This window comes from Pimephales promelas, chromosome 12 (assembly GCF_988280905.1).
Source record: "Pimephales promelas chromosome 12, fPimPro1.hap1.1, whole genome shotgun sequence".
NCBI lineage: Eukaryota > Metazoa > Chordata > Actinopteri > Cypriniformes > Leuciscidae > Pimephales > Pimephales promelas.
In genome coordinates, this window is record NC_142780.1 from 6,797,993 (window position 1) to 6,824,495 (window position 26,503).

The 26,503-nt window shown below is 38.3% G+C and overlaps 1 long non-coding RNA gene across 1 annotated transcript; it reads right to left on the reverse strand.

The window, feature by feature from the left end:
- Positions 1 to 6,437: 6,437 nt before the first annotated feature.
- On the reverse strand, positions 6,438 to 25,175 carry LOC148976924 (uncharacterized). Its single transcript, XR_016145851.1, has 3 exons — positions 25,019 to 25,175; positions 23,587 to 23,721; positions 6,438 to 6,866 (listed from the first exon to the last, which is right to left on the reverse strand). It is a non-coding gene; the product is annotated as an uncharacterized LOC148976924 (long non-coding RNA).
- Positions 25,176 to 26,503: the final 1,328 nt, after the last annotated feature.

Consider the following 26,503-nt stretch of genomic DNA (forward strand, 5'->3'; position numbering starts at 1 on the left):
AAAAGAGTTATGCATGTTATTATCTCATAATGCTACTTGAAGTGGTCACTGATGCATTTAATGAAATAATAAAAAAAAAACATGACAAAAAGTTGATGGCTACAGGATTTACCAGTGCTAACATGGCTATATTGATATTAATAATACATATATCTGTCACGAGGTGGACACGTTGGCACTATTATCGCTGAACTCTAAGGCTTCGGATATATCAAATTCTTATGCTCATCATCAAGCTCTTGGAGAAATCCAATAAACGTCATGACATCTACACAGAAAACATCTACACACAGATACAACGAGCATCATCAAATGTGTTAGAAGTACAAAATTTGGTTCCTCTTTATATTAAGTGTTTAACTACTATGTAATAGCATTGAAATTAACATTTGATACAATGCACTTAATGTGTACAAACATGTTTTATTTTGTACTCACCCAGGTGAAAACCGCTTTCACACCAATTGGACTAAAGTCTCATATCAAACTTAATTGGATCATTAAAACTTTATATATTTTTAAAAAGAAAAAGTTAATTGTCAGCATCTTATATTTATTGTAATCTGGGTTACTGTCATTAATGAGTACTGTCAGTAACTTCGTTCGGACTTCGGAGTGGTTACAGAAAAAAAAGACTGCAACCAGCCCAAGTGAAAACAATGATACATATCGGAAGGACATTACATGTAGTCACGCAATGCTGAAGTTGTTAACATTAACAATTTGAGAACAAAGTATAATTGCACGGTTTTGCGTGATATGATAACTAAAGCGATTGTTAGATTTAATCGTTTTAATAGCGCAATTTACTGCAATGGAACCAGAACAAAAGTGGGTGTTTCTTACTAATCACATTTTCCGATTCTTATTCTTATGTTGTTCATACTTACAAATAGCCTAGAAATCTAGACGCACCCTAGAGGCAGCAAAAATTATTTTGCAGCCAGTGTGGTCTAGCAACTCTCCGTTGGCTTTCTAAGTGGAAAAACCAAACTCTGGTCAGGCCAATCACATCATGTATAGAGTTGGTGGGCGGGCTTAACACAATGACTGCAGAGTCGTGACGTTTCTGCGCTGTGATTTTCCATAGGTGATTTCCCTGCTACTTGAAAATAAACAAGATGCTGCTGGCGAACAGCAGTCTTTCGATTTGCCTTTGGCCGCGACTCTGGATGACTTGGAGTTAAGAGAATGTGACTTAAGTCATTCTTAAAAAAGGAAGATGTGTTCTGAGTTTTGACGACCGGATACGGCAAAAGTTTAATATATCAATAGCTCCACTGGTGGGAAAACGCATGGAACTAACTCAGCCACAACCATTCGTTGCTCTGGTTGGTTAGCGCTGTCCTATGGCGTGCAGAGGGATATTGAAAGACAACGACAACCTTTTATCCCGCCCCTTAGGTATGCCAATTGTGAGTTCCTGGACTTAACATCTTGATGTAGGTCTGGCTTGCCAGGCTAACTTCCAAAAAGAATAATCTGTGATTCTGAATGCTATATCCACACCGGCGCAGTGACTGACAACGTCAGTGACAAAGTTTATAATTCTGCAATGACTGCAATTGTATAATTCGAACAGAGATGGCAAAAGAGGAAAAACCCCGGACTGCAGCTTTAAATCAAAAGAGACAGTAAATATATTTATAAATGTTAACACACACACACACACACACACACACACACACACACACGTGTATATATATATTTTTTTTATTTTTTTTTATTTTATTTTTTAAATAAATGCTATTCTTTTGAACTTTGTTCATCAAATAATCCTGGGGGGGGGGGGGTCCATTTTCACAAAAATGTAAGATAAGAAATAAGAAATGACAATAAGAAATGTTTATTGAGCTGCATATCAGAATGATTTCTGAATGATCATGTGGCACTGAAGACTGGAGTAATTATGCTAATAATTAAACTCTGCATCACAGGAATTGATTACATTTTAAATCATGTTCAAGTAGAAAGCTGTTATTAAAAATGTAACAATATTTCAGAATATTACTATTATTACAGTATTTTTGATACAGCCTTGGTGAGAAAAAAAAAAATCTTGCCGAACCTTAACGTTTGAACGATAGTGTGTATACACTGTACATTTTTGAAGCACCATTTTTTGATAAACGGGGAAAAATAAAACAATTACCAAAAGGACTGTCATTTGGCTTAGGTTTTCCAACACTATATGCACAACTATTATTTCCAACAGGGAATTGAGACTCAGAATCCTCTCAGTTTATAATCTGTCTGGGTTTGAGAGAGAAGAGGCTCTTCAGACTGGGCTGGGTGTTAGTACTCTAAACACAGAATAAGTTTCCGCTGGATTTCATTACGGTCCTCGATAGTTGTAATGCAACATATCCTTTAATACGTCACGCACCAAGCTTCAGCGTCGGGCCGCAGAGAAGGAGAGTGAGGGAGGGGAGCGAACACAGAGGTTTACAACCCTTGCCGCAAACATACATTACACGGCACCCGCCCAAACCTGCGTCTCAAGGGTGACAAAGGGTGTAAGCCTTTATAATTTCATCCATACGAAACCCGCTTTAATTAAACGACTAAAAAGTGCAGCAGCCTGTGTCCTAAATTAATTGCTTTCTATTAGATTACGCCGTTGTAGATAGGCCACATCAAATTATTAACATTGTCGTACATTCCCATACATTCAATTTCCTGCGGTATTACTGTGAAAGAAACCTCCCTCCCCTCTCAGCCGGGGATATTCCCGTATTCTGTTAAAGTGGATTTTGCTTTGTTAATTAAACAGGCTAAAAGGGCAGCGGCCTGGATCCTATTTCAATAGGATCCATAATTTAGAACGTTTACAGCAACCTGTGATTATTACAGCCTTTGGAGAAATTTCAATCCTTTGGCAAATGTGAACCGGCGGGTAATGGCTGTCGCTAACTCAAAAGCGAAGGGATAAATCATATGCGTTTGTTAATTAAATGAGGAAACAATCGCTAGGCTGTGTCTTCAGTAACAACTCTGACTCATAAAAAAAAGAAAAGTAATAGACAATCTCACGGCGCCGCTCGTTTTTGAATACAATTACGCGCCGTAATAGAGTTTGGCTCGGGCAACTTCCGCACAGCTGTCAGAGGGAAGAATGTATCGCATTTATTTATTTATTTTTTTCCTTCACGTTTTTTTTATTTTTATTTTTTATTAAATGACTAAAAGCAGCAGTCTGTATCCGATCTAGCCTATCTCAGCTATTGCATCTACTGCATTGGATTATTTTACATTTTGATTGAAATGATGTCACAGGCAGATAAAGGCAGCCTGACCATTGTAATTGAATCAGCTCGAGTTGTTTATTCTGGTGATCTACAGCAGTGATTTGCTTGTCCTAACACCCAATGCATAAAAGATCCCCTCTTGTTTAACACCCTACTGATTAGATCGGTTTAAAATGGCAAAACAACGCCATTCGTGTCCAGAAACAGACAGGCATAAAGATTATACATAAAATGGGACGGGGAGGGGTGGATATCCTCCTGTCACATCCCGTGTGTGTGAGTGTGTGTGCACACCATCTGCTTAACTTTCCATGTGTGACCAAAACTCTCAATAAATAAATTTCACATGGCATGGATGCCAGATGCAGGCGGCAGTTTGACTGACAACATTTAAATAACAGTTAATGGGAAAAAGCAAAAGTAACAGCCTCTCATCCCTGCTCGCCATCCACTGACACTTTCAGGAATTTAAAACAGGCCTTTTGTACGCACGGTCTGATCCCGAACGCGGATTTTCTGCCTGAGCTCAGATGGAACTGATTACAAATATAATGCAACACCGGATCTTACATTATCACATTATGAGATGCTGGGAAATAATACACTTCAAGGTATTCAAGATCAATTATGTAATATGTGATGGCAGATAGAATCATGTATCAGTGCATCTCATATCGGGATCATATCGGTGTTGTGATTTAAGCTCGTACAGACTGAATGGAAGACTTAAATAGAAAGCAACAATGCGAAATAAGACATTCTCTAAATTGCTTATTATGATTAAAACAGGATCGATGAATACAATAAAAGACATATGTTTGTACCTTGTTGAGGAGGGGTTGCTAGACTTTAATGCTGGATAATAAAAAAAAAAGCCCACAAACTTGCATTGAAGGAGTGACCCAAGTCTAGACAGATGCCACCCATCAATACATTTGAAATCTTCCCGAATCTTGCATTGTGTAAATACCAAAGACTCAATTTATTAGGGCGGCCCTGTGCAACACCTTGATCGTTCACTCATTCATTAAACATCCACGGCCTGCGCCTTCTCTCGACTATGGATTAGTTAACATTTTAGGAAAGACGCAAATCATGTCCTTAATCCCCAGTGTCCTGCTCTCTCAGGTCAGCCTCCATCAATCACCTGCATTAACAGGCCTATCTCACGCTCCACATGGACTGACCCCAGACCAGCTGAGCACAGATAACATCACCTGCAGAATGCAGCTTTTACTTCACAATAGTGCTAATGCCAATGTTTGTAGCGCAATATAACTTTTACCTAAGGTTTTAGATATATAAAAATCAAAATGCAGACCAAATGTCCCCAAAAGGATGGTAAAACCTGAGAAAATGTAAAAATGCAAAAAGTTTTCTGTGATGGGTAGGTTTAGGGGGTCGGGTTAGTGTAAGGGGATAGAATACACAGTTTACAGTAAAAAAAACCATTACATCTATGGAGATTCCCCACAAAGATTGTCTGTGTGTGAGAGAGTCTGCTTAATCTATTTAAACACTGAATATGAATGCAAATAATGTCTAATAAAGGTTGGTTTAAAGCACTTAATGACATTTTTTTCCAATTTCCATTTTTCTTAAGTGATAATATTGACTCTGAATAACCAATTTACAAATCCTTAACTATGAGGTAATTAAAAAAGAATTGTGTTAATTACAGTGACAATGAATGAAGAACTCAGTATTTGTATAGCTTAATAATATATTAACCAAGTAGAAACTACAATATAAATATCCTATAAACTAATGGTCTATTAATGATTTGTAAGTCCTGTATACTTACAGTGTCACCATGCATTTAATGGTAATGCTTCCTTTTACAGTGTACTTACCTAGAAAGTACGCTAAGGTAAGTACATGGAACAGGGGTAGGTTTGGGGTTATTACCCAGTAATTGTAGTTACTAAAATAAGTACATAATATTTACATGGGTAACTGGACTGTAAAAGGAAGCATTACCCATTTAAATTTACACATTTGTTTCAATGTAAACCGTTTTGTGAGATTAAAAGAGCTTCAGTCAAACACTTCCCATGTTTGCACTGGACTTTAAATCTGTTCAACATTCCCAACACGAGTGACCTTTTCCCCGCCTCATTTAGGTCAACAATCAGAGAGAGAGAAAAAAAAAAAAAACAGCTCAACAATCCAGCCGAACGTTTGCGATAATGCTGCACATTAAAATTTTGATTAATGCCCCACGTGGCTGTTAAATGAGATGGCCGCTTTTACAATATAGATTTCCTTTCCATTAGCGTAATAGTTTTATTGTGGCACAATTACACAAAACAGGCGCGACAGGCTACCTGGCAGGTCTCGCTATGTATCAGGGACTCTTAACTGTGCAAATGTAGCCACACACAAGTAACACGGGTCAATTGCAGACAGCATCGTGGATAATGATTAAATCATTAAAATTTTGTCTATGCTTCACGGAGCATGGAGAAAATTAACTTCACCACCAACCTCATTTTTCTGCTGAACATGAAATAATGATTTTCTGCCAGTATAATTACAAAGCTAACATCTGATAGAGTCAGCATCCAGGGGGGATTATCACATGCATGAGTATTAGACCTCATTACCAGCTTGACTGCAAAATTATTACATCTTGTAATTGGATGGTGAGATTTATATACAGATTGGTCGGGTTCTCTGTAAGATTGTAATTACAGGCTTGGTTGCTTTGCTACTTATCACCGGGTGCAGGAGGAGAGGGGAAAACAAGCGCAGGGAGTGAGCGTTTCATTAAGCTGTTACCCTATCAATAGAGGAGCGCCTCCATTGGCCCCTCCGTATTTATTAGGCCAAACATCGCTGTTTGCGGGGAGGGGGAACCGCTGCCATTTATTACCGGCTGACAAATGGGATTTCATTTATTTAACCTCAGTGATCTACTTCGGCAAAATGTATAAACAAGTCATCCGTTTTATGATTCCAGAGTCGACGCCTCAATTATCTAAAGGCTAACTGACTGTTAAAACACCCATCTGCTCGCAGGAGCGCATTGATTTAATTTGCCGTATGTTGCCGAACGGTGGCGAGTGGACAAAGTGTGTCTCGTGCTAAAACCATAGCCTGGACAGTTGCGTCGTGTTTGCCTGTTTCTGAGGCTCTGACTCGATATAGAAAACGAATCGATACCTGGCTTGAACTGTACCAGGCGAGGACTTCAGTTGTCCAGGGAACACCTTTGTTCTCTTATAACAAGTAATCTCTCCTGCAGAATGAATATTGACAAGCTGGCTCCTTTGCCTCTAATTTTGTAGCCACACACAGCAATCGGCTCGTGTGCTGTAATAGAGTTGTTATTTGAGTCCATTACAAAGGCCTGCGGATCAATGCGCTGCGAGGAGACACTGGGCTCGAGCTTCAGCAGAATGCTTACGTGGGGAAAGCAAGTCCTTGAACTTGCGCTCTGATTCCTGATATCTCTTTCTGTTACCTCTTTATTTCCAGCGAAGCACAAGAAGCAGGTTTTCCTTTGCTTGTCTGTTATCCGTCACCAGCGCCATCTCGTTTGGCTCCATTCGCCGCCACATTTACATCGCTGGCCATTTGATGCTCACCATACGCCTTAAAAAATGCCGTTTGCAGCTGAAAAAAAACATAAAATGTGTCACACAGAAGATTCTGGGAATGCCAGTTTTCACTGTAAATTGTAAGATTCTGTAAGATGATCCCAGCCGGCACATTACGGACCTTCAATGTTGAAATAATGTAAGTTGAACCAATGAATCAAAAATGTCGTCAATGTGTTCGCAACTGTACATTTAATAGTATTTTAGTGTAAAATCACACACAATCTACCATTCGTTTTGGGTATTCTTCATTTCCCATTTTCCACTCCATCTTGTGCACAGTCGTCTCTGCGCAGCTTTAAAAGTATACTCGACTGCGGATTAGGGATGGGACGATAACCGGTTTAACTATAAACCGTGATAAAATGTACTGACGGTTAGTATTATTGTTTAAAATTTAATTATCATTAAAACCGTGTTTGATTATCGCGATTTTAATAACTCACTGAATCCTGTCGGCCAGTCTGTCTGACGCAGGCTCGCAGCACGCAATATTTTTTTTAATTACTATTCGAGAAGGAATGGCGGAAGGCAGTGACCGTGCTCAGGAGATTTTTCAGCCTTTTAAGAGGACCAAATCTGAGGTGTGGTCATATTTTGGGTTTTACAAAAGTCCTGAGGGAAACTTTATCGAGGATGGTCATCCGTCTGCCGAACAAAAAGTCACTGCAATAGAAACACTTCAAATCTGCCGAGTCGTCTTGGTGTGATCATCACCCGAACGCAAGGCAAGTTAACTTTGACCTTAATACCAAAACTACGTCTGGGAAACAATTGGGCACGAAATGTTGTTTTGAGTTGAAACATTTTATGTCACTCACTTGAAATAGACGTCAAGCTTCCGCGAAGAAAAGTTCGTAGCAAGTGGATTTGAGCCAAAGACGAACGAACAACTTCAAACAAGACTATTATTAAGAGTGATATTTTAAGGGATAGTAAAGTATAGATACATCACGTATTAAACCGATTTTATTTTTTTACCACATAATTACGGGGACATATTGAATTGATAATGAGATTTGCTAATGTTTTAAATCTTACCCGTTTATGAATTCATTTAGTAAAACAATCGTCCAGACGAGATATATCACACCAATATTATCAAACTCTGTAAACAATAAATCAACTCTGATTTCATTTTTGCAATACAATCAAAAACCGGAGACGCAAGACGTCAAGTTGTATTTGAATGAAACAAGAGCGTGCGTCCGTTGTGATATAGATGTGCGCTGTGTAATAATGCGTTGCTATTGACGACGGGCATTATAAAGAAGCAAATGCCATAGAATAGAAACTTGCCTAAAAAACTGCATAGAGAGGCTTGTTTTATTTGTTGTTTGTTGATTTTCAATTATAAAACTTGTTGAAATGTTTTCAGTGTGAGCATCAGTTCTTTTTGAGCACTTTCATAAATTTTTAACAAAACCGTGATAATATTGATAATCACAATTATTTTGGACACTATAATCGTGATATGAAATTATCATACCGTCCCATCCCTACTGCGGATGAGTGTGAATGAACGAGTTTGACAACTTGTTCAGAAGGCAGCACTAAATAATGCCATTAACAGGACATTCGCTTTAAAGGATACGTAAGAAAAGTAGCAGATCCGCCATTGAATGCAAAGTTGAGAACAAGAACCAGAACCAAAACAAAAACTATGGAGAATAATATACTGTTTTGTTTGCTGTTCTTAAAACAACGTGTTGTTTTGTATCATTCTTTACGCACTCTTTTTCGGCTAATGTACAATATATCTGTGGCACGCAGGGTGGGGCTGAAAGCCATGGGAACAGAGCGAGGGCCAGTGGCATGATTTGCTAATGAGTCTCACAGAATAAAAGGAGTGACAGTGAAGGATGAGAGAGGACCAGACCTGACTATTTATATTGTTTTGTTTTAGTTTAAGCAGCAGTTGTCCGTGAATGGCTGCCACTTTACTTTAGTTTTGTTATTTGAGTTTATATTTGGATTAAATTTACGTTGATGATTTGGTGGTTCCTGCCTCCTTACCTGAGCCCTAACTTTGTTACATAGGTGCTCAAAACCCAGGAGGAAGTAGCAACATACTCTCAAAGAGCCCTCGTAGCTGTGAGAAATCCGTGGTGCCATCGAGCAATGGACTCTCTCGCCAGCTGCCCGAAACCGGACAAGTCATTGTCGCCCACCACGCGTCAGAGGAATTAGAGGGCCATCCACAAAGGGCTTTCCAGCACCACCGCCTGAAAACACCACCACATCCTTCTGTGACCTTTTCTCTCACCTCATCTATCCGAACCCCTATAGCAGGGCTCGAGACTAATAGGCGTAATTTGCGGGTGTGATATTGAAACATCTCACAGCACGGATGTACCATTACAAACAAATAAAACATCTCCAAGTAACTCTAGTAGAGCATTCATTTATTTCTTTTGTTTAGTAAGAGGCAATCTGAAATGTGTTGTTTTGGAAATCAATTGCCAAATTGACCAAAGCGCTCGTTGCCGCTGCGATCAGTTTCAGTGTAGGGTTGTGCCGATAGACGATAGTATCGTGTATCGACGATAGTCTGACATATCGCCGATGGCAGATGCCTTTGACGATATCAATACGATAATTGGCTCATTTTACCATAATGTATTAAATTATTATTATTAGGCCTATTATTATTATTATAAAGCTAGTATTGTTATTAAATGAATATTAGGAACTACAATTAATTTGCCTTGCCTAAATTTACAACGACATCACCTCATAACAATTGCAACAACACACGCACTAATGAGGACTCCTCTAAGAGAATGTTTTTAAAACAGACTAAAAAACATCCCACATCAAAATTTAATTGCAAGGTGATCCATTCACAAATTATCAAGTGTGCTCGTTTTAACAGACGCAAAATTCAATTTCCTACAGATCCAAGATGAAAACGGCATCGTTGTTCGTCAGTATTTGTTTCTGTAACACATTAACAAAACGTTTAATGACACTAACACTAAAAACAATACAATTACTAAATAAATAGTATTAATAATAATATCACTAAAATAGTATTATAGTTACCGTTATCATCGTCGTCTCTGAGGGAACGCGGCGTTAAAGCAGATGCCGAAAGCAGTCCGTTATTACTTTCACTTTCAGAGATAGAGCGCGTTTACATGCGACGACGTTCTTAACCTGATTATGTTGAATAAACTTGACAATGCATGTGGTCATGTAAACGTTTCCTTTATCAGAGTCAAGTCATAAGTATAAGTATAAACCGATCGACTCAGCTAGACGTTTGGCCCTTGCTCTTGTTTCTATCGGCATTTAAAACCCATTAACCCGCGTACTTCGTGCTTACTGAAGTGTGCATGTGAAGTGCGCAGAGAGCGCACTGTAGGGGGGCACATATCGCAAACTCCGACTTTTTCTGACCCAAGAAATTATTAAAACGTGTTTTCATCTCATGCAGAAATAGACCCTAGTCAAAATGCTGCATGTAACGGCATGAGAATAGGCTAATGTGTCCGTAAATTTTCCCGTTGACAAACAAAAGGATTAGGATCTCTTTTTTTTACTTCACTATACCAGGAAATAACCTGATCCTATTAATAAACACTCCACCTTTGCTAGCAAAATAGAAAAAAAGATTCTCGTATAAACGAAGTAGGCTAATAAAACAAGCAAATTAATGAGTAGGCTAAATAATCAAGTTAATAATCAAATAAGTTAGCCCCGCCCCCTCACGATAATATCGTGTATCGCCGATCTCACAGGCTGACGATAGGACGATATGAAAATGGAGCATATCGCCCAACACTATTTCAGTGGATTCAGTGGTCTGTTGTGACGCGCACTGCCTTCAAACGAACGCACGCTCAATCCGTTGCGGGGACTGAGAGACTCATTACGGTGAAATCACAAAACCCAATGCACAAAAAAACACAAGTCAAATGTTCTTCCTCTGGACCATTATAGTTCATGGGGATATGTATTTAATCACGTGAAAATTCTCGCCACTAACAACATATATTAGATCTCATTAAACGGCAAATTAAACACAATTTACAATTGTATACTATGTAACACGTCACGCTCTCCGTGAGTGGTATTTACGACAGTAACGTTAAAAACAAGTACTCCACGGTTACTCTAGGAGTCGCTGTTTGCCAAAAACAGCATTCCTGCCTGGTGTCCCTTTAATTTTGTTGTCAAAACAAGTTTAAGGAATTAAAGTTATCTAGGCCTATTTAATTTACTCTGGGCTAAAATAATATCCAGTGTTATTTTCCATTTGATTACTTTATTCAGTTTCTGTCTATGAATATAGTGTTAGACCTTCAAAAACTTTTCTCTTTATTTGTATCTTTATTCTGTTGTATTTATTTGTGCAACTTTTTTCAATTTAATTGAACAATTTAAATCCAGCTTCGTGTTGCGTAAATTCTTAACAGCATTTCCCCATTGTAAAAATGAGCGCAAACGTTCAGGCAAGATAAATAATAATTTTAAATTTAAATTAAAGCTGCAAGCAGCATTTATCGGTGTTCAAGCAGTTCAGGCCTTTAAGCACAAAAGCATCGAAAGGCATTCAATTTTATTTAACATGCATTTATCCACGGACATAATAGATGTAAAACACCATTTACAAAAACCAGGGACTAGTTCGCAAAAGTGGGTTTTGGACAAAAACCGAAATAACAATTTTTTGCTCCAAATGGAAATCCGAGATATACATCTTGTCCGTCTTGAGCCAGGGATTACAGTGGTGTAAAAACATTGAAGCTAAGTCAAACGGTCTAGGAGTTATGAGCAATTTAGTACTTTTGGTTGCTGTAGCGCCACCTATGGGCCAATCGGGGTCATACTCTGATAGCTTCTCCACAATTCGAGGCTCTACCATCTGACAAAGTTTCACAGCTCCAGCCCTTACGGTTTGGGCTGCACGATGCGTTTTAGGGGATTTTTTTTTTCTTTCTAGCAAATACAATAGGTATTTAGCACTTCGTGCTTGAACACCTAATTAAGGAATTTTTTAAGTCACAGTACTTAAATCTGTATCTGCATTGCATGTTCAAACTTCAAAATCATTCATATTAAATGCTTAATATTTTTTTTTTCTCTGGAAGTATGTAGGTTTGGAAATTCTAAATTAATGCATACAGTTGAACTAAACCCATTATATTTTAGTCATCTGAATTGTTTTAGTTAACTAACAGGTATGGATGATAAAGTACAGAAACAACATTTTTATTTTGGGACGGTTGACATTCTACGGAGGCGTATTGCATTCACTTGAAGAAAAAAAAATCTACTCTGTTTTTCTGAATTAGCGAGTTAAGTTTTCATGAGAAAAAAAAATTGCTCTGTTTTTCTGAATTAATGAGTTAATTTTTCATGAGAAAATTTTTTTTTGCTCTGTTTTTCTGAATTAACGAGTTAATTTTTCATGAGGAAAAAAGTTTTTGCTCTGTTTTTCTGAATTAATGATTAATTTTTCATGAGAAAAAAAATTTGCTCTGTTTTTCTGAATTAATGAGTTAATTTTTCATGGATTTTATTTTTTTTGCTCTGTTTTTCTGAATTAATGAGTTAATTTTTCATTAATTTTTTTTTTTTTTGCTCTGTTTTTATGAATTAACACGTTAATTCAGAAAAACAGAGCAAAAACTTTTTTTCTCACGAAAAATTAACTCATTAATTCAGAAAAACAGAGCAAAAAAAATTCTCATGAAAAATTAACTCATTAATTCAGAAAAACAGAGCAAAAACTTTTTTTCTCATGAAAAATTAACTCGTTAATTCAGAAAAACAGAGTACATTTTTTTTCTTCAAGTGAATGCAATACGCCTCCGTAACATTCACTTTAGAATGGTTAAAATTGTTATTCAGGAGGACGGTTCCAGGACGGAGGTGAAAAAAGTTAGTCTACAGCCCTCCCCTATAGGTGCTTCGGTGGAGGGGGTGGTTGAAGAGCACAATTTAAGGGTACCCCTCAGCCTTCAAGGGGCGATGGAAGGATACAGGAAGGAGTGACAACAGTGAAGGACGAGAGAGAAACAAGCCTGGACTGTTTATGTTAGTGTTTTATTTTAGTTTAAGCGGCAGTCCTCGGTGAGGGGCTGCAGCTTTAATTATATTTTGTTGTTTTGGGGTTAAAGTTAAGCTTGATTGTTTGTTGGTTCCCGTCCTTTCCTGAGCCTTAACTTTTTTACGATATCATAAGTGTATATTGCCACCTTAACATTCACCTTGCGCATGTGCTGTTGTACACCCACAATCCAAAAATTGGCCTGCACACAGATGATGTGCGCTTACGTCCATGGACCCTCCTTATGTGCTCGGACAGTCAATTAGCAGTTTATGATTGGATTTTTTCAGACTTTTACTATATTTTTTTTACAGTGTATATTTTTTACAGTGTATAGACGAGCATCACTTTAAAGAGCCCATTTCAGAGGTTTAGACATCGAGCACTCCTGCAAGATGGGGAATGTGCGTTTTGCATTCTGCAACCTAAGTAGTATAATTACTTTAGCCAATCAGTAACAATGTAGTGCATTCAAAAAAACAGCACTAACAGCATGGATCGTTTCTCAGCGAGATCTCCTTTAGTGCTCCTGGCCGACGTGAACTGTCATTAGTGCTATTGACAGGATCATAGGCAGAAGTCCTATGTGTTACTCTACGCCACATTTGTAACTTGAGCTTTTTTACACATCCTCCTCTAACAGTGACAGACCTCCCATGATTCCCCTCTCATTGCGGTGTTATGTGATCCGGGCTGCAGTATTCCCTAGTCTCAGCCCGGGTCAATAATTTTGTATTTAAGTGAAATGGCGGCCATTAACCCGGGCTGAGTTGGACCTCTCCTCTAAGCATTGATCAGATAACCAGGAGGGGTATTTTATTACAGCCCACTGACGTAAAGCGGGTAAACCTGCACTCCACTTGCTTGCGTGAAGAGGATTAGAGCAGACACGAGAGAGAGAGAGAGAGAGAGAGAGAGAGAGAGAGAGAGAGAGAGAGAGAGAGAGAGAGAGAGAGAGAGAGAGAGAGAGGTGCAGTGTGAGCAGGTCCCTCAGGAACCATCAGAGGGAATTTAGTCTGTGTGCTGCACAGGCTCCATAAATGGCCCTCAAACATCGCAGTGTTTTTTTTTTTTATCTGGCAGTCGAATCAAATTAAAACACTTGTCAGCCTCTGACCCTCCCATTAATCAGAAAACAGGAGTTCCTGCCCCTATGAATTTGTTAGCACAACCTTGTATTTTTTCTTTAGCCAGCATTTATAAACCCCAAATATGGTCCCTAAATAGGGTCTCTACGGGGAGGTTTAATTTAATTTTGCCTATGTGACAAATAATGATGATTATTATTAAAATACTGATTAATGATTTACTAATATATATATATATATATATATGTGTGTGTGTGTGTGTGTGTGTGTGTGTGTGTGTGTGTGTGTGTGTGTGTGTGTGTGTGTGTGTGTAAAAATTAGTAATATATATATATATATATTAGGAACACCTGTTAAATTTCTCATTAATGCAATCATCTAATCAACCAATCACATGGCAGTTGCTTCAATGCATTTAAGGGTTTGGGCCTGCTCAAGACAATCTCCTGAACTCCAAACTGAAAGTCAGAATGGGAAAGAAAGGTGATTTAAGCAATTTTGAGCGTGGCATGGTTGTTGGTGCCAGGCGGGCCGGTCTGAGTATTTCAAAATCTGCTCAGTTACTGGGATTTTCATGCACAACCATTTCTATGGTTTACAAAGAATGGTGTGAAAAGGGAAAAACATCCAGTATGCGGCGGTCCTGTGGGCGAAAATGCCTTGTTGATGCTAGAGGTCAGAGGAGAATGGGCCGACTGATTCAAGCTGATAGAAGAGCAACTTCGACTGAAATAACCACTCGTTACAACCGAGGTATGCAGCAAAGCATTTGTGAAGCCACAACACACACAACCTTGAGGCGGATGGGCTACAATAGCAGAAGACCCCACCGGGTACCACTCATCTCCACTACAAATAGGAAAATGAGGCTACAATTTGCAAGATCTCACCAAAATTGGACTGTTGAAGACTGGAAAAATGTTGCCTGGTCTGATGAGTCTTGATTTCTGTTGAGACATTCAGATGGTAGAGTCAGAATTTGGCGTAAACAGAATGAAAACATGGATCCATCATGCCTTGTTACCACTGTGCAGGCTGGTGGTGGTGGTGTAATGGTGTGGGGGATGTTTTCTTGACACAATTTAGGCCCCTTAGTGCCAATTGGGCATCGTTTAAATGCCACGGCCTACCTGAGCATTGTTTCTGACAATGTCCATCCCTTTATGGCCACCATGTACCCATCCTCTGATGGCTACTTCCAGCAGGATAATGCATGACAATAAGCTCACTGTACTAAAATGGCCCCCACAGTGGTCGCCACTTTAGGGGTGTGGTGGAACGGGAGCTTTGTGCCCTGGATGTGCATCCCACAAATCTCCATCAACTGCAAGACGCTGTCCTATCAATATGGGCCAACATTTCTAAAGTATGCTTTCAGCACTGGGTTGAATCAATGGGTCACATATGAAGTCTTAGCTCTCTTGGTGCCCTAGATGATCTATACAATGACCCCACCAAAAACACCAAGTAAAAAAAAAAAAAAAATAGAATTGCATCAGGCAGTCACAAAATAGCAATGTTACAATTCAGTACATTATCTACTATCATGGACACTTATTTTCAGATGATTAGACTTATTTAGACTTATTCTCTGTGTACACTGAAAGCATCTAGTCACCTTTGTCACTCACCATTGCCCAGATGATTTACCTTTAGTACATACAGCATGTTAATTCTCTTTACTCAAAATTTCAATTTCAATTTCTCACTCAAACAGGACTTCTGACTGCAGCTTTAATGTATACAGCTGCAGTCTAATTTTTATCAGACAGAAATCACAATGTCTGCAAAACAATATTAACAAGTACAGTCGTTGGTCAAAGCCAAGAGCAATACCAACCAGATACTGTAAATGAGAGAAAATAAATTACGTACAATAAATATAAAACAAAACATTTCCTGTGGATGGAAAATATGAGTATTGATAAAGTTCTCACAATCATGCTAGGGTGTTGCAACGCATTCTCATCCTTTAACGTCATATAGAACGCTATATGACAAAACGGCGCTATACTACGCACATGGCACCCGTTATCGTTAATATAACACGTGCTGTGAGGGCTAAGTTTAGGTGTGGGGTAGGGTGTGCGTATCATATTCACGCTAAAGGATTTATAACGTCTTGGGTTTGCGTGTTATATTAACGATAAAGGGTCCCATGTGCGTAGTATAGCGCCGTTTTGTCATATAGCGTTCTATATGACGTTAAAGGATGAGAACGGGCTGGGTGTTGCATATTGTTTTGGGGTTACTAGAGTAACTGGCACAGATACAGGATCTTGTTTTTTTTTTTTTTTCCATCCAATTTGAGCCATGTTGAAATGTGGTTCTAAATCTGATGTGCATCTGACGGGTGGTAATCTGATGCGTCCCAAAACTCACATGTTATTATCTGTTGTTGTTGTGCACAGTATCATGATGGGGGGACATCAGTAGAGCTCAGACAGTCTCACCTGTTTAAAATGAGGGGGAACGTAACAATTCAGAGAAAATTAATGTTATCGGAACCACAGGCTTGTGGACTGAGCTTCATTGTTATTATTCCCAAAACTTTGGCAAGGTCCTCTCAAAGTTATGAACAATCTTCCACTAACGTAAATAGATCGTTCGTTTAGTTATATTATGTGTTCTCAAATCCTTAACACAAAAACATTATTTGTACATTGTTCATTGAATGTTTTTTTTTTCTGCAACATTTTTTTAAAAGGTAGGGTAGGCAATTTTCAGAGAGGCTAGCAAAATAAATCTTATTCAGAGCAGTAAGGGATAGATGTATAAAAAGAAAAAAAACTTTATAAAGCTCCGATCATTTACAATTTTCCACAGCTTATACTGTCAGGAGTTTTTGCCATTAAAAACCAAAGATGGCACTGCTTTGAATAAGGTCTATAGCGAGCCAGCTTTGAAAGCATAAGAACTCACCCTCGCTTCAGAGTGTCCCCAAAGCCACGCCTACTTCAAAACTAGGGGTGGTTAATCTGTCTGATTTCCCGATTTGATTACGATTATTGAAGTCCCGATTCAATTACAGTCAATTTTCGATAATTAACGATTCTCGATTAGCGATTATTGATTTTCCATTTCACAAAAGTAAACGAAAATACACTAGACCAACATATGATTATATTAGCAGAAACATTTTGGTATTAATGGCACTTTTTATTTGTTTGGTATTCAATGAAAATGTAATGATGGTTAGTGAGGACATGCAAACATGCTTGTTGTCTACTACTTGGCAACTCATTATCTTTAAAGGTGCCTTCTGGAACTAAAAATCAAAAAATATTCCATATTCCATAACAGATGGGGGCAGTATACCTCCAGAAAATGTGTTGTGCCGCTGCCGCACGCACTCACGTCTTCAAACAACAAAAACGAGCGCTGTTTTGCTCTCTTTCTCCGCATATTATTCAAATCATTTGACACGATAGTAAAAGGTCGGAAGACCGCAGTTTCACGTGGAGCATTTGGAGATTTTTAGAGATCAGAGACTAAATGAACAACATCTCAACACTAAATGATGAAGACCGACTCATAGACGCCTGTCTCAAAAACAAGCTGTTGCATTTCGACGATATGGGAAAATAAAAGCCTGCAGGCTATTATTTTAAGTTTACGGTATTCGTTTTGTTCATATTACACTTTTATTGTTAGTTTGAATTAATTTGACAGACAGCATTCGCTGATGTTGATCAACCTAGCGAAATTCAGAGCTGCCAGCTCTCACGAATTCACCGTGAGACACATGCAATTAACACTTAGCAAGCAGGTTAGTTAAGCTCTCAGATTCTGTCAATTTTATTATGCAATTCAAACAATAAATACCGTTTTGGCGCTTGTACATGTTACACCACAGATCCCTAGCGCACATGAACCGATCATCTCTACTAGCTAATGGAAAAAGAACCCGAACACTGTTGAAAGATACAGTATGCTACAACTTACCAAAATGTATTCCTCATGCATAATGTCGACCAATCATTTTTTGAACTCTTCCCTGAACTGAAATGTAGTAATGGGCTGTATTTCCACACGACTGACATCAGGTTCAAGTACACACACAAGCCGGCGCTAGCGCGACTCACTCGTGTACTGCAGTTTGGCTGGTGGTAATGTTGCCCGGCCGCATACCGCCTCCCATGGCCGGAACTGGTATTACGACACCTACCGGGCCGGGGCTAGTCATTTAGCATGCTAATTTAGGTTTATATCTCGGCAGCACTATAACTTGTCAGTTTTTTAATTACATCATTGCACTTATTTCTTCTCATTCTTTTGATGCGTGTAGCTCATTTTTTGGATATTTTTACCTCAATTATTACATATGCCACCTTTAACTCATTTTTGTTTAAGCAATTGTGTTACATTATAATGCAAAGGCACCTGGTTCTATTAATTGACAGCATTAAAATGCATTTTTTGATTTCCTTCAATTGAAAATCTTTGGCATGTGCATAGCAATCCGCCATGGAACAAGCGTGCCTGTTTTTAAAGGGAATGTGTTATGACACTCTGATTGGTTTATTGCACGTTACGCCCAAACCACACCTATGAGTAATGTAGCTACTTCAGACCAACCCATTTTAGATTTGCGTCTGACGCAAAAGTCATTTACCCCACCAGTATAATAACAACACCACCCGAGATCCGCCCACCAAGTTACTTGTGTTTCACGTTTGATACTTGCGTTTCAGATCGTTAAAATAGGGCCCAAATGCTCTTTAATGTCATGTCTTGTTACATTGCTGTCAAACAAACTAAAATGGAAAGTGTGATAAGGCTTTGTCTGCCTGTGCTGCGCAAAGAGAAATGCTTAATTTATTCACGCGATCAGCCCGTGATCAGCTCTCAGAGTCGCAGTTCACAGTTCTCGCAGTTCTCAGAGTTGCAGTTCACAATGAATGAATGCAGCGAACTTCATCTGTGCATGTGCTGAATTTAGCATGTATTTGGGAGCGAAGTTAAGCAATATTTTCACATTTGCATTGTTGACAATTACAGTGTTTCACTAGATTTGTAATAAGTGTTTCTTAACTTTTTTTTTCGCCAAAATAAAAGCTCGACTGCAGTTTCCGTCAAAATAAAAGATCACGGGTTTACTGTATCTCTTGCATCGATAGAAATTAGGACAAAACTAATAATGAACGTGCATAAGCCACGTCCATTGAATTTCTGGGCATTAACTTGGATATAGTTAATTGCACAAGGAAAAAAAAATGGATAGGATATTTCTGGTCACGTCAACCTTCCTAGGCTTTTCCAAATGCAAACTACTATCTTTGCTCAGCCACTTAAACTTCACGATGCACATAATCCGCAAGGCCGCCCTTTTATACCACATCTCCTCTCCCTCACACTTTCAGGGTTCCCACACATCAGTTAACTTCAAATTAAAGGAGCTTTCAAGGACTTTCCAGGTCCAACATCCTCAAATTCAAGGACTTCATGTGGGGACAACGTAGTGTAGACAGGAAACACTTAACGTAGCCCGTAAATGTGAGTAACTGAAGTAAATCAAGCAAGCTAGTGTGCATAGGCCTCGAAGTGTGGGCGAAATAACACACGGACCAGAGTAGTGTTGTCAAAAAACTCGGTACTTCGGTACCAAGTCGGTACTAAAAAAAAAAATTTTTACGGTACCAGCTTTTCTAGGTACCGAATACCAGGTTCATCCAGTTCTAGATGCGCTGTCTGAAAGGTGCACAGTTGCGTCCTCTTCATAACGCTGATATGGCTCTCTCTCTGAATCCACTTGTTGACACGAAAGGAGGAAAGAGCCACATATGGAAATATTTTGGATTAGGCTAATGTCACGTTGCCATAAGAGGCCGATTACATGCAAATTCGCAATTTCAAATATAGGCGCGAGGCAAGCGCGCTCATAATAAAAACTCGTTGCATAGCAACGACAGACGCCGCGTGAGAGCAAGCGCTTTGGAAAGAATAAGCACGCGCAAAAATATAATTAAAAAAAAAACGCGCGATATGTGAACGGCCTCTAAAGTGCTTTCGGGGTAGTTTTACGAGTACATGAGCACAGTAGTATCCAACCAACACCAGAGTACTGGTATTAGTATCGATGCATCCCTATTTATGTCATTTAATGTCAGTGCCAGTTCTAGGCGTATTCTTGCCTTTATAACTCAGCAGGTTTAAAAAGCCTTTTTAAAATTAAATATGAATGCAGTTTTAGATTAAATAAAAGTACAGTCAAGTCAAATAAAACATGTTTTATCTCCTGTATAGTTTGGTAACGCTACAATAAGATAGCTACCATTCCTCAACATTACTCAGTTCACATCAACACATTGAGTGAACAATATATTTTTACAACATTAATTAATGTTTGTAAATGTTATTTAATACAAACACTTGATTGTTCATGTTTGTTCACTTCATTCATTGTGCATTAAATAAATGTTAACGGATTAAATCTTTACAAACAACTTTAAAAATGTGTTAGTGTATACTATTGTTTATTTTAGGTCATTTTATCTTATCTTTTTCTAAAGTGTTTACAATACAAATGTACAGTTCCCATACTTGTAACCGTGATAAACACTTAAATATATGTAAATTTAAACTAAGCTTTGGTACCGAAATTGGTACCGAGAACCGTGAATTTTTACTGGTATTGGTACCGAATACTAAAATTTTGGTACCGTGACAACACTAGACCAGAGGGATTTATTTTTTATTTTTTTCAGAAAAGCTCTTGCACAAATAGATTCAAGCACTTTCAAGGACCTGTATCTATTTTCAAAAACTTTACAGGGCCTTGAATTTTGTTTTTCAGATTCACAAACTTTCAATGATTTCAAACTTTCAATGGCGGAGCAAGCTCAGCCATTTCATCCCATCATCTCTAAGCTCCGCAGCTCAGTTTTTCGATCCATCTCCATCCACAGCAGTGTCATCTCCTACACTTACACAGGAGCTCAGTTTGTCCATCCAACTTTCTTTCACTGCCACAGCAGTGTTATCTCCTCCACCCCCACAAAAGCTCCATTTCTCCCTTCACGCTTTCTCAATGGTTTTTCTTTCAAAAACTGCCGACGCTTAATCATCCGATGCCTTGAGTTTTTAACTCACGTCGGATGCTGCAAGAGCCTCCCAGTCAAACCTTTCCTTTCTTAGACTTACCCACCCGATGCCATGAGTATTGTTCCCCTGTTCATCGCTCTCAAGATCGGGAATTCCAAATCACACTGCTCTCATCGTTTACCAGTCGGTAGGTCCTCCTGGTCGTGCAGTTTAAATACTACTCAAAATTCAAAATGAATTCTCAAAACTTGCGATTATGAAATTGCTTCATGACAGCAACCCTACAATTATGTGCTTAATTTCCTTCCTAAAAGCCAAAACTTAACAAAAAAAATCAGCAAGATCAGTGATTGTCGTAAAATACAGTCTACTGCTGCTAAATTGCCAACCCAATCACACTAAATGTGTCTTTATAGCACTCATGTGTATTGTCGAGTAATTTATACGCTAAAGTGAGTTTTTACGTGCATACGATACGCATTGGTTGGTTAGGGTAGGTTTATGTGTGGGGTGGGTGTGTATTACACGTAAATGAACGGCGTATCAAACGCACGCAAAAAACTGCGTATCATATGCACGTAAAAACTCATTTTCGCATATAAATTACACAACAATACACGATGCGTGTTAGACGCTTTTACGTAAGAACTGGATGAAATTGCAGGGCGTGCTCGTCTGCTCAATAATAAAAAGTTATTAAAGATACTGTTTTAAATTAACAAGAAATAAAGCTTTAACTTCTAATGTTTCCAAGCGGCACAGCAGAAATGTCTTTGTAAACTTCTTTACTTGCAAAATTGATAATATTAGGGAGAAAATTATATGCAACCATCTCCAACAGTATCACATCAGACAGTGCATTGCAATTTCTCTGAGGAGAAAGTCCATTAACTCCTTGCTATAGACTCTTTTGAATAGACTTTTTTATTAATTAACAATTAAGTTGTCTTTATTGGAAAATGAGTGGAGTTTTTACTTCCGGAAACCAACTATTGTACACTGTTCACAACTCACATGCTGGTTTCTGTGCACACATACACACACACACACACGCACACAGAGCCACAACGCAGAATAGAGTTCTCTTTTACGTCTCCTTGTGTTGAACGGACAAATACACAAATTCTCTCAAAATACCCATCTCAGGAAGTAGGCTATTCTAGTAAACACATTCATTATGTCTTAAATTAAGTGAATGTGAACAAAAAGAAATGGAATGTGTATTATATTTGAACTGTGCATTAGTTCTTCAAGTCTTGCATGAAATTACCAGTCTAAAAATCTACTCAATTAAAAGTAAAAAGTAGCTCATTTAAGCAACAGGTTGTTTTTTTTTTTTTTTTTTTTTTTTTTGTTGTTGTTGTTTTTTTAACTTTACTTTTTAACAGCGTAGGAGGGGTGGGGGACTTTCCTCTGTAGGGTTATAACTGTATGAGATTTTCACAGTGTGATAATAGTCTCCGAAAATATCACGGTGATAATAAATTAAATACATAAATGGCATTATTAAATTATGGTTATTATAACCATCAGTTAAAATGACAGGTAAATGAATGAAAACTGATTTTTAGGTTGAAAAAAAAAGTTTTATTATAACAAACATTTATTTGTTAACCATTTGTTCGTTCTGTTTATTAAAATTTCAATAAAACATGTCTAATCAACTAAATTCAATAGTTGATAATGAATTAGATTTGCAACTTTTTTTAGCATGCAATTTTTTTAAGAACTATAGTGTCCTGTATTTTATTCAGAAAAATACAGTTTTAGTTTTTATGATTTAAAGGGGTGGTTTACTGCTTTTTTTCTTTGCATGATTATATAGGGTGCAATATAACATGTATTCATGGTTTTTCTTTTTTATTGTAAGCCGCTTTCTTCTCTGTCATTTGAACGACTGGTTGACTTCCTGATTCTATGAAACCACTTCCTCAGAAACAGGCAGTGGGCTCAGATTGGTTAGTTTGGAACGGTGTGTTGTGAATGGCTAAACTGTGTAGTGCACGTTGTCCGGAAGGTTCACGCCCATTTCCTTTACGGGCGCAGTGTTGCCAACTTAGTGACTTTGGCCACGTTTACACAAAGCCGGGTATTTAGCAAAACGAATATTTTCCCCCTCTCCGTTTTCAAAAATAACATCTTTCACACACCCACATAAATACGCTGTCATAACTATGCCAAACCTATTGGTGGCAGTGTAGGGGTTAAGGATAAAGCCATGCAAGCCAATCAGAATCCTCAGAATCGACAAGAGCGAACCTAAAACGCCGTTTCTCCCAGTTCACACGACAACACAGAACCAGCGTTTTCAGAAATCTCCACTTTGGCCGGAGTTTTTGGAAATAATCGTTTTCTGTGATAAAAACTGTTTTTTCGTGTAAACGAGAGGCCAATCCGCAGGGAAATATCTGCGTTTTCCCTTTGTGTAAACGGGGCCTTTGTCGCTATAGTGAAAAATTTTCAAAAAAGCGACTAGTGACAAATCTAACGACTTTTTCTGGTGTTATTAGAGACTTTTGGAGACTCTCTGACGTGAAAGCACATACCGTTTTTCCTCGACTCAACGAGCAGCGGGTGCTGCAGTGGGTCCCACCCCATCCCAAATCACTCACAGGTGGCTCAGTCCTTGTGCAGCAGCCCCTCCCAGCTCAGAGCAGGAGATGTTCTCCTCCATGTACAAACTGCAAAACAATCGCGCAAATGAGTCGCTACTTTTTGCTTTCTCCCTGCCGTCAATCACTCTAGCTACAGTCTACCCTCAGTGAATGGCTGAGAGGAGCAGCTCATGTTGAGCGCACGGCCACTGACAGACGTGAATGAATGAGCAGTGTTTTTCCACGGACTTATCTGCTTTCTTTAAATAATAATGTTTTTTATTTAAACAATTTAGTTTCCTTTCTTTTCTTGTGCTTACAGTATTACTTTTTTTGTCATTCACTAGGCCTATATCAACTCGTTCTGTGTGACAAAAAATGTATAGGAAATGAGAACAGCTTTATTTTACATTTGGCTATATTATATTATAATATATTAAATACAATATGTGAGCTGAGCATTATTTTATAGAGAAAACACATTAGGTAAGCGGAACGCAAGTACGACGCGATGACGTCACGAATATGCTAATTAACGTATGACGTCATCTAGCGACATTTAGCGACTTTTTGGGAAGGTGTTAGCTACTTTCATTTGAAAATAGTTGGCAACACTGTACGGGCGAAGTTGCATGTGTTGTTCATGTCAAATGGTGTTGATACTGCAGTATCCGTCTGAGCCAGAATCAGACCCAGAAAGCGGTGATGAAGAGAGGCAAGCAGAACCTCACCACACACACGGCTTTTACAAAACGTTTCTGAATGGTAGCCTAATTTGCCTATATTTTTTAAACTTTATACACGTTTTTTTTTTACACAATATCATCGAACTAACTGGCTACTATATACACAAACAGCGTTGGCACTGGTTTACGTTCTTGATCAAATCAAAAAATAACGTCATAATGTATAATTTCAGGTCCATAATGTTTGTATGCATTTGTCGCAGTGCTACAAAACAGATTCACTAAATTAAACCATAGACAAAAAAAAAATATTCCTTAAAATATTTTTAAATAAATTGTATTATTATTGTTTGTTTGTTTTTTTTTTTGTTTTTTGTTTTTTTTTTAGAAGTATGTTCTATTGTAGGCCCATAAATTAATGTATTTCTGTCATAATGTATCCTAGATTCCCAAACTTTTATTTTGACGGGTTGTGGTGAAGGCCTGTTTCAGAGTGTGTTTTTTCTCAATTAAAATGATGAAAATGTTTTTTTTTAGGCATTCTTTCAGAACAGCTCTGGAAATCTGCATGTATTCATGTCCTCATATTGTTTGTGAGACGCTGAAAACACCATGAGCCACATGTACTTGAGATTGTAGTAGGCACAGCTCATTCACACAGAGACATAGGAAGTTGTGAACGGGACATTTACAGTTACCTTTATCTGCACGGAGGGATGGTGTTGTGCGGTTCCTTCTTTTGCAGCCTCGTTGCGTCCACGTTTTTAGCGTTTTAATCTATCTTCGTGGACAACCCCGCAAGAATTCGACGGCGTTTCGCTTTCAGCTACCGGTAGTTCAGCATCACTAGTGGCGTCTTTCTCTCCGTCTCTAGCATCATTTCCTTTTTTTTTTTTTTTTATTTTCTTGCGCGCGCGCGCGCGCATTTGTTCTCCCGCCCTTTAATCAATCCAGTAGTTTCCGGAGCTTTATTTTTTTCTCCTTGTGTTATTTATTTATTTAATTTTATTTTACGTAGAAACTGATATGATTTATAATGTAGCCTACCAAAGTACAATAATTAAAATAAAACATACTTAAGTAAAAGTAAAATGACAGATTTTAAAAACTACTTAAAAAGTAGGCCTAAAAGTAGGATAACACAAAATTACATAACGCTACTATGCAAGTAAATGTAATTTGTTACTTTACCTCTTGTTGCTGGTCAGTTTGAGTAAATTAGGCCTACATTTTTGACCAATGTTTTCTGATGCAGCCTAATTGTAGCGATAATTTACTACTATTAAATATTTGATTATATCTCACAAAATAATTGTATGATTTTACTTTGCTGTAGATCATTACGCATTTCCTCAGAAGAACTGTTCGAAATCAGTTTTGTGAGGCACTTCAGAGTCGTAAGGCAGCGGGGCAACAATTCAGCTGCCCAAGTTTTCGGATGCAGCCTTTTCCTCAAAACTATGAGATATAAACTTAAAAAGAAATTTCACTCTCACAGACAATTTGGTGAGTGAAACTACTTAATTTGGCCATGAATTCATGATCTGACACTGAAAGTTCAACATATGTCGACGAGACGGCCTGGGCCTTTTCTGAGGTTATTGAATACTGAGTTTGAATAAATGTCACATGGCATAGATTGTTTTCATGAAACATTGTATTTCATGCCGACCCATTACGCATGTTAAAAAGGTAGAGCACAAGTGCTTCTGCTTCTTTGAGATCCCAGGCGTCCCCTCAGTAGTGATGTATTTTTCAAGACCACTCTTACTAGATCTCGGTCTTGTCACAGCCTTGCCCTTGATGGTCTTTGGTTTTGGTCTTGTCTTGGTTTTGGACCTCTCGTTCTTTTCTAGGTCTCGCTGTCTCAGACCGACATAGTGGTCAGGGGATTTAACAATACAATACTACAATTTCCACGACGATATCCACAATGAATTGAAGCGCGCGTTCGAATGAAGACAGTGCAGCAAGCACTTTGATCACTTGATTTAAAAAACACATATCATGTACAGTTTTTGATGTATTAATATTTAATAAAACACATATCAGTGACATGATGGATTCTAACTTCATTCAGTAGATTTTGGGTAACTGCCCAACTGACAACTGTGTGTGTTTGTGTAACTTTCGTATCTTGCACTTAAAGTAGAGTAGTTCACTTTTGCAAAGAAAAACTTTTG